Source organism: Glycine max, chromosome 13 (genome assembly GCF_000004515.6).
Source record: "Glycine max cultivar Williams 82 chromosome 13, Glycine_max_v4.0, whole genome shotgun sequence".
In the NCBI taxonomy this organism is placed as follows: Eukaryota; Viridiplantae; Streptophyta; class Magnoliopsida; order Fabales; family Fabaceae; genus Glycine; species Glycine max.
In genome coordinates this window covers 11302891-11312635 of record NC_038249.2, presented here as the reverse complement: position 1 = coordinate 11312635, position 9745 = coordinate 11302891, and the positions used below count along the sequence as shown (strand labels likewise).

Genomic DNA, 9745 nt, shown 5'->3' with positions numbered 1-9745 from the left:
TTGTCACTGCTCGTTGGGAAACGACCTAGGATCACTTCCTAGTTACTGCATTTTCATGTTTATTTGATTCGGGTACGGCCTCGATCAAATTTGGCGCCGTTGCCGGGGAGCAGTATCCAAAGGTTCATAATAGCTAGTTAGTGTTGTGTGTTTAATCCTTTCGTGTTTTATGTTTAATTGTTAGTATGTGTGTTAATGTTGTTTAGTGTCCTGGTATTTTGTTTAATGTGTGTTTTGTTTCAGTTTTCCCATTAAGTGTTTCCCCTGTTTCAGTCTTGGGTGTTTTGCTGTGAAGAGTGTGCTTGCGGCAAAAACAGAGTAGTAGTAGAAATCAATTAGAGACGGATTTTAGCGACCACCCATGCTGAATTATTTGAGATTTTTTGTTTTAGTAGCTAGGGTTGTTATTTTTGGCTGATTTTTTTTTTGGTAACTTATTTTAATCCATATTTTGTGGGAAAAATAGCTAGAGCCTTTAGTTTGGTCAGATTTGAAAGTTCCAAAAAACTAGCAAATTTTGTGTTTGTCAAAACTTCAAACGGCCATAACTTTTGCTCCGGTTATTAGAATCGCAATTATTATATATGCATTTGGGGTAGAAAAAAATTTCCTACGCCGTGGCAGCCAGCCATAGGATGGCTGAGGTCTCCATCGTCCAAAAAAAGCGATTCTGTCAAAAGTTTTTTATTTTTCAAGTTTTATTCACTTATTTTTCTTAACTTACCATTTTTAGCTTTCATAGTTAGACTTTGAATTTTTGTCTGAAATTTTTTGTGCTATCTTCTCATCATTTTATAAGGTTGCTCACAAAATTTCAAGTCATTTGGATATCATTTGAGGGTAGCTGTAGTTCAAACCTACACCTTTATTTACATGATAAGGCAACTAGTTGTGTGCATGTTGAATGTAGTGTATGACTAGAGGTAATCCATCTGACTTACAACCCTTTGATCCTGAGATAGATAGGACATTTCATAGATTAGTTAGGCATCATTTTATACCTTTTGATCATTCTGAGCATTCCATTACTGGTGAATCTGTGCATTCTGTTATTGGTGATTTTGAACATCCTGATCTTGAGCATTATAATTTTGAACATTCTGATTCTGAGCATTCTGATTTTGCACATTCTGAGAACATGGCACAACCTCCACCCCGTGAGAGGACTCTAAGGGAAATGGCTGCACCTGATTTCACCTATGAAAGCTTGTGCATCCTTTTCCCTGCTTCCAGGACCACAGCCATCAGGAATGATATCTCAGGTATTAGACAACTCAGTGGAGAGAGCCTGTATGAGTACTGGGAGAGATTTAAGAAACTATGTGCCAGTTGCCCCCACCATCAGATTTCAGAACAGCTTCTTCTCCAATATTTTTATGAAGGACTCAGTAATATGGAGAGAAGTATGATAAATGCTGCCAGTGGTGGAGCCCTTGGAGACATGACTCCTGCTGAAGCCAAAAATTTAATTGAGAAGATGGCCTCCAACTCCCAGCAGTTTAGCGCCAGAAATGATGCCATAGTCATTAGAGGAGTGCATGAGGTAGCTACAAACCCATCTGCATCATCTGAAACTAAGAAGCTTGAAGGCAAACTGGATGCATTGGTTAACTTGGTAACCCAGCTGGCCTTGAATCAGAAATCTGTACCTGTCGCAAGGGTTTGTGGTTTGTGCTCCTATGCTGACCACCATACAGACCTTTGCCCTTCCATGCAGCAACCTGGAGCAATTGAGCAGCCTGAAGCTTATGCTGCAAATATTTACAATAGACATCCTCAACCTCAGCAGCAAAATCAACCACAGCATAGCAATTATGACCTCTCCAGCAACAGATACAACCCTGGATGGAGGAATCACCCTAACCTCGGATGGTCCAGCCCTCAGCAACAACAACAGCAGCCTGCTCCTTCCTTCCAAAATGCTGCTTGCCCAAGCAGACCATACATTCCTCCACCAATCCAACAACAGCAACAACCCCAGAAACAGCCAACAGTTGAGGCCCCTCTACAACCTTCCCTCGAAGAACTTGTGAGGCAAATGACTATGCAGAACATGCAGTTTCAGCAAGAGACCAGAGCCTCCATTCAGAGCTTAACCAATCAGATGGGACAATTGGCTACCCAATTGAATCAACAACAGTCCCAGAATTCTGACAAGCTGCATTCTCAAGCTGTCCTAAATCCCAAAAATGTCAGTGCCATTTCATTGAGGTCGGGAAAGCAATGTCAAGGACCTCAACTCGTAGCACCTTCCTCATCTGCAAATGAACCTGCCAAACTTCACTCTATTCCAGAAAAAGGCGATGACAAAAATTTACCTAACAATTTCTGTGCAGGTGAATCTTCTTCCACAGGTAATTCTGATTTGCAGAAGCAGCACATTCCCCCTCTTCCATTCCCTCCAAGAGCAGTTTCCAACAAAAAAATGGAAGAGGCAGAGAAAGAGATCTTGGAAACGTTTAGAAAGGTAGAGGTAAACATACCTCTGTTAGATGCAATAAAGCAAATTCCAAGATATGCCAAATTCTTGAAGGAGCTGTGCACTAATAAGAGGAAGCTTAAAGGAAGTGAACGGATTAGCATGGGCAGAAATGTCTCCGCATTGATTGGTAAATCTGTTCCTCGAATTCCTGAAAAATGCAAAGATCCAGGTACATTCAGCATACCTTGTATCATAGGGAATAGTAAGTTTGACGATGCCATGCTAGATTTAGGAGCTTCTGTTAGTGTTATGCCTTTGTCTATTTTTAATTCTCTATCTCTAGGCCCCTTGCAGTCAACTGATGTGGTAATTCATTTAGCTAATAGAAGTATTGCCTACCCTGTTGGTTTCATAGAAGATGTCTTAGTTAGAGTTGGTGAACTGATTTTCCATGTTGATTTTTATATTTTGAATATGGAAGATGGATTTTCTCAAGGATCAGTTCCCATCATTCTAGGCAGACCCTTTATGAAAACTGCTAGAACTAAGATAGATGTTTATGCAAGTACACTGTCCATGGAGTTTGGTGATATAACTGTTCATTTTAATATTCTGGATGCTATGAAATACCCATCTGAAGATCTTTCTGTATTTCGTGCTGAAATAATTGACCATGTTGTTGATGAATACATGACTGATCTTTATTCTAATCTGCATGCCTCTCACTCTTCATGCATTGAGTCTGAAATTGTACTTGATCATATGTCTGAATTTGATGCTGAGAGTGAATCTGAGAGTGATATTGATTGCATGCCTGGTGGTGGTGTTTTACCTCTTGAGATTGATTTTATAGAGTCAGATAGGACTAACCATGTTTCAGGAAGTACACATACCTCTGACTTTCTTTATGAGGTAAAGGCTGAGAAACCATCCCCTTCCACCACTGTCCAGCCGACCACACCAGAATTGAAGCCTCTGCCATCAAATTTAAAATACGCTTACTTGGATGATAGCAAGAGTTTTCCAGTGATTATATCTGCCTCCCTTACTGATGAGCAAGAGGAGAAGTTGTTGTCAGTTCTCAAGAAGCATAAGAAGGCTATAGGCTGGACCCTGGCGGACATTCCTGGTATTAGCCCATCCACATGTATGCATCAAATAAATTTAGAGGATAGAGCTAAACCAGTAAGACAACCACAGAGAAGACTCAACCCGATGATTCTTGATGTAGTGAAGAAGGAGATAACAAAGCTTTTGCAAGCTAGAATCATTTATCCTATCTCTGATAGCCAATGGGTGAGTCTTGTCCAGGTAGTCCCGAAGAAGACTGGCCTCACAGTGATCAGAAATGAGAAGGAAGAGCTGATTCCTCACAGTTGGAGAGTCTGCATTGACTATAGGAGGCTGAACCAGGTTACCAAAAAGGACCATTTTCCCCTGCCATTCATTGACCAGATGCTTGAACGCCTGGCAGGTAAATCCCACTACTGTTTCCTTGATGGTTTTTCTGGTTATATGCAAATTACTATTGCTCCTGAGGATCAGGAAAAGACCATATTCACCTGCCCCTTCGGCACTTTTGCTTATAGGAGGATGTCTTTCGGCCTGTGCAATGCCCCTGGTACCTTCCAGCAGTGCATGATTAGTATTTTCAGTGATTTTTTAGAAAATTGCATAGAGGTGTTTATGGATGATTTCACTGTATATGGATCCTCTTTTGATGGTTGTTTTAATAGTTTGGAAAAAGTTTTGAATAGATGCATTGAAACTAACCTTGTTCTAAATTTTGAAAAATGTCATTTTATGGTTGAGCAAGGTATAGTTTTAGGCCACATTATTTCCAATAAGGGTATTGAAGTAGATCCTGCAAAAATTTCTGTTATTTCACAATTGCCTTACCCCTCTTGTGTGCGAGAGGTGCGATCTTTTCTTGGTCATGCAGGATTCTACAGGCGCTTTATAAGGGATTTCAGCAAAGTAGCCCTTCCATTGTCCAACTTGTTGCAAAAGGAGGTGGAGTTTGACTTTAATGACAGATGCAAAGAGGCTTTTGATTGCCTCAAAAGAGCGCTGACTACCACCCCCATCATCCAGGCACCCGACTGGACAGCCCCTTTTGAGCTTATGTGTGATGCATCAAATTATGCATTGGGGGCTGTCCTTGCTCAGAAAATTGATAAATTGCCCAGGGTGATATATTATGCTTCTAGGACTTTAGATGTTGCCCAAGCAAATTATACTACTACTGAGAAAGAGCTTCTAGCCATAGTTTTTGCTCTTGAAAAATTTCGATCTTATTTGCTTGGTACTCGCATTATTGTTTATACTGACCATGCAGCTCTAAAGTACTTGTTGAAGAAGGCTGATTCTAAGCCTAGGTTGATCCGATGGATGCTTTGGCTCCAAGAGTTTGACTTGGAGATCCGTGATAGGAGCGGAGCACAAAATCTAGTTGCTGGTCATTTAAGTCGGATCGAACGTGTATCTGATGCAGATTCACCTATTCGGGATGATTTCCCGGATGATCATTTGTATATACTGTATAGTATTTCTGACTCTCTTTCTACTCCCTGGTTTGCTAATATTGTCAATTATTTAGTTGCTTCTGTTTTTCCTCCCTTAGCATCTAAACCCCAAAAAGATAAAATTAAAAGTGATGCTAAGCATTTTATTTGGGATGACCCATACTTGTGGAAATTGTGCAGTGATCAGGTCATTAGACGATGCATTCCAGATCATGAGACTGACTCAGTCTTGCAGTTTTGTCATTCTTCCGCACCGGGAGGTCATCTGGGTGTTCAAAGGACAGCTCGCAAAGTGCTTGATTGTGGTTTTTATTGGCCCACCATCTTTAAAGATGCGTGGAAGATTTGCAGCACTTGTGAGCAGTGTCAGAGAGCAGGAAATACACTTACATGGCGACAACAAATGCCTCAGCAACCTATGCTATTCTGTGAGGTGTTTGATGTCTGAGGTATAGATTTCATGGGTCCTTTTCCTGTCTCTTTTGGTTATGTTTACATTCTCCTTGCAGTTGACTATGTTTCAAAATGGGTGGAAGCCAAACCCACTAGAACTAATGATGCTAAAGTTGTCGCAGACTTTGTCAGGTCTAATCTGTTTTGACTGTTTGGAGTACCTAAAGCAATTGTTAGTGATCAAGGAACCCATTTTTGCAACAGGACAATGCATGCCCTGCTTAAAAAGTACGGGGTGGTACACAGGGTATCCACACCATACCACCCCCAGACTAATGGACAGGCAGAAATTTCTAACAGGGAAATCAAGAGAATTCTAGAGAAGATTGTGCAGCCAAGCAGGAAAGATTGGAGTACCAGGCTTGATGATGCTCTCTGGGCACATCGGACTGCCTACAAAGCACCCATAGGAATGTCTCCTTATCGGGTTGTCTTTGGAAAGGCATGTCATCTTCCAGTGGAAATTGAGCACAAAGCATACTGGGCAGTGAAGACTTGCAACTTCTCTATGGATCAAGCTGGCGAGGAAAGGAAGTTGCAACTGAGTGAGTTAGATGAAATCCGCCTAGAAGCCTACGAGAATGCCAAGTTCTACAAAGAAAAGACCAAGAAGTTCCATGATAGTATGATAGTTAAAAAAGACTTCATGGTTGGGCAAAAAGTGTTATTGTATAATTCTAGGCTTGGACTCATGAGTGGTAAGTTGAGGTCTAAGTGGATTGGTCCTTTTGTTGTTACTAATGTTTTTCCTTATGGTACAGTTGAGATCAAAAGCGACTCCACAAAAAAGAGCTTCAAGGTCAACGGACATCGACTTAAGCCATTTCTCACGAACCATTCTTTAGTGGACGTAGTGGTGGAAGAGACTTCCTTACTCCACCCTACTCTTCCTCCACCATGACTTAGGGAGTTTTTCTTTTCCTATCTCCTTCTTTGCTTTTATTACACTTGTCCGATTCTCTTTGATGATTTAATTGTTTTTAATCTTTTAATTGTGCTACATTGAGGACAATTTGTTGTTTAAGTATGGGGGGGAGTGTTCTTTGGTTTTGCTAGTTTTGTTGGTTTTGTTAATTTGTTAGTTGTGTTAATTTGTTAATGTTGTTAGTTTCGTCAGATTTTCAGTTTAATATTTTGGGTCAATTTTGTGTGCACGTACGAATTTGCATGTTTTTCTTTGAATTATAGGATATGTTCAAGAAATGGGTAATTGTTTTGAAAATAAAAGTTCTTGACATTTTGTGACTTGAAATCCTTGATTCTTCTCTACATGTCATGATAGTTTTGAAAGCTCAATTTGAAAGTGATGAGTTTACCTTTGTGAGAATTTGAGTCATCCATCATCATAATCATTTGGTGTGTTTTGCCCCATTGATTGCTTGCACAATAGCCTTGGCTTGATTCTTGTTGATGCGTCCTAATTCACATGCATATTTGGAAATGATTGAGGCAATTTTGTTCTTATAAGCTTCTAGCCAAATGGACTTACCTTGAATTAATTCCTTTGATAGCCCTTTTGAGCCTTGTTTCCCTTTCCTTGTTTTGAAGCTCACTACAAGCCTTAAGTGAAAAACCATGATATCACCATATCCTTAAGGAATTTTGGAGCTTTGGAATTGTTTTGGGAATAAGTGTGGGGGGTTTTTGTTTCATTGGACAACTTGTTTTGTTGGCTATGCTTCATGATGTATTTTGGGCCATACTTGATGTACATTGTATATTGGTTAAATGTTGGACATGCTGAATGAAATGTTGTTTCTCAAAGGCTATAGAATAAAAAAAAAGGATAAAAAAAAATTCGAAAAAAGAAAAAGAAAAGCAATAAAGTTGAGTGAATAAGATCTTAAATGGCACAAGAATGATGAAACTCTTGGTTCTACTCTTCATGTTTAATTTTTATCTTTACTTCTTTTTATTTTCTTATTTTTTTCTTAATATGCACTTATTCCCCTTTGCTCCTCTATTCCTTTGGGATTTAGCCACTTATTCCATATTTCTCCATACCTTGTCCTTGGCCCCATTACAACCTTAAAAGACCTTTTGATCCTCATGTGCTTGTGTTTGTGGGTTGATTGTCAATTTTAGAATCTTGCCAAGTCTATGTGGTGTTTGCTTTCATGGGTGCTTTGAGGGTAAATAGTAGCCTAGACACTTGAGAGATAGAGTGTATATCTTGTGAGGCTTTATCACTTTTCATTCTTGAGCTGATTAACTATTTTGCCATGATTGGGTTGCTTGGATGATTTTCATGAATGTCTTGATTTTTTGGATCTCCTTATGTTAGATGTTACCCATTCCTTTCATTCCTTGATGTTCATTGAGAAATATATGAATGTGTTTGTTTGTCTCTCTTTGATATCCTTGGATTTTGTTCTTTGTTTCATTTTGCCCAGGAGTGCAAAAGGCTAAGTATGGGGGGTTTTGATGTGCCATCATTTTCTTCTATTTTCTAAACCCTTTTTGCACCATTTTAATTATTGATTGGTCTTAATTGTCAATTAATTAGGCAGTTTTATTATTTGGGCTCATTTAGTTAATTTGATGTTTTTAATCTAATTTCAGGAATTAATGAAACATTGGGCTTAATCCGGATTTTAGTTGTGGACTTGAAGAGGGCAAATAAAGCAGCGCTTACCTTAGTTAATTTCTAATTAGGAAATTTCGCAATTTTATTTTATGTTGTTCAGTGTTATGTTACACAACAAAATTATGTTTCCATGAAAAAAACATGTTGGGAATAAGAAAAAAGTCATCCAAAAGGGTGATGAAAATAGCAACTGTCTTATAAAAAGGTAAACATATAAAGCTCAAATAAAGGACTAATATTACACAACTATTAAAATTTTTCAGAGGGGTGAGTTTGTTTTAACTTTAAAAAATTTAAAAAAATAAACATTTTTTATATAAGTATTTTTTTAAGAAATAGATACGACATTTCTTAAAATAAGCAAAAAAATATATTTTTTAAAAGGAAACATTTTAGAAAAACACATTAAAATGATGTATTGAGTTAGAATTTTAAATGATATAAATAAGTCTTGTGATATTTAATTAAGATTTTTATGATTTTTTAAGGAATACAATAAAATCTAGTGGTATTTAATTAGAATTTTTTTATAACTTAAACAAATCTTTTGATATTTAAAAATATATAAATTTCAATGAATTATCCATAAATATAAAAAATAAAAAATAAAAACTTTTTTTAACAATTAAGTTTAAACAAATCAATACACAAATGTCCATATTAAGATTATGCATGGATAGGCCTCCATCATTTTACAACACTGATTTGAACTTCCTAATAAAAAAAATTATTATTTAATTAATTAAATGGTTTAAAACTATTTAGTTTAATTTTGAGAGAGTCTAAATGCAGCTGGTTTCTCTTTGACAATTAAAAGTATATTGCTAGTTATTGATGTGAAGCAACCATTAAAAGACGCGAGTGGAAGATACTTTTCTTGATTTAAGAAACTAAAAATGGATTGAAAGGAAAACGTTTGAGGGAATTGTGTACGAGTTATTCCGGTAACTGATATCGATCAAACATTCAAACGTGTGTTATGCCTTCAGGATTTTTTACTTAATAATTGGACAAAAATTGTAAAGTATTATTTTAATATAACATAAAACAACAGTCAAATAACAAATCAGAGTGGCGCAGCGGAAGCGTGGTGGGCCCATAACCCACAGGTCCCAGGATCGAAACCTGGCTCTGATACAGAGTAGCTTCCGATTGATTTTCTTTTTGACAAATCCGATTACATTTATTATTTTCTCAATTTAATTTTTCTTTTATGTTTATGATTCCCAATTTAATTTAACGCTAAATTCTCTTTCCACTGTGACGGCTAAGTTAAAGCCCAGCACAAATACATTACAAATTTAAATTCAAATTTTCTGTTTCGCCCATTTTGGATGAAGTTATTTTATGAAAATAATTCGTTAAGGAAAACAAAAATTGTTATCCATCAACCATTGGTTTAAAATGAATTATAAATTTCTTTTAAAAAACATCAATTGTAAATTTATCCACTAACCTTGATATTTGACTCATTTGAGAGGTTAACGAAATAGAATTTTATGGGAAAGGATTGCCAGTTTAGATGAATTTATCATATGAAGAATAATTTGTTTTCACATAATTGTTTTCAATACGTAGGTTTTCTTACATTTTTTAAGTTAGAGTCTTTTTGAGTCTTGGTGTCATTCATTTTTGCATTTCCCTCACTCAATTAAAGGAATAAACCCTAACACTGAGAATGATTATTTGTGTTGATTGATAATTGAAAAAGGCAAAGTAAAAGTAGCTTAAAGCATAATGCAATAAAATTGATTTGAG

At 37.0% G+C, this 9745-nt stretch overlaps 2 non-coding genes across 2 annotated transcripts; one reads left to right on the top strand and one right to left on the bottom strand.

Moving 5' to 3' along the window:
- Positions 1-1240: 1240 nt before the first annotated feature.
- LOC112998910 (small nucleolar RNA R71) lies at positions 1241-1347 on the bottom strand. Its single transcript, XR_003264089.1, has one exon. It is a non-coding gene; the product is annotated as a small nucleolar RNA R71 (small nucleolar RNA).
- A 7705-nt stretch (positions 1348-9052) lies between these two features.
- On the top strand, positions 9053-9124 carry TRNAM-CAU (transfer RNA methionine (anticodon CAU)). Its single transcript has one exon. It is a non-coding gene; the product is annotated as a tRNA-Met (tRNA).
- Positions 9125-9745: the final 621 nt, after the last annotated feature.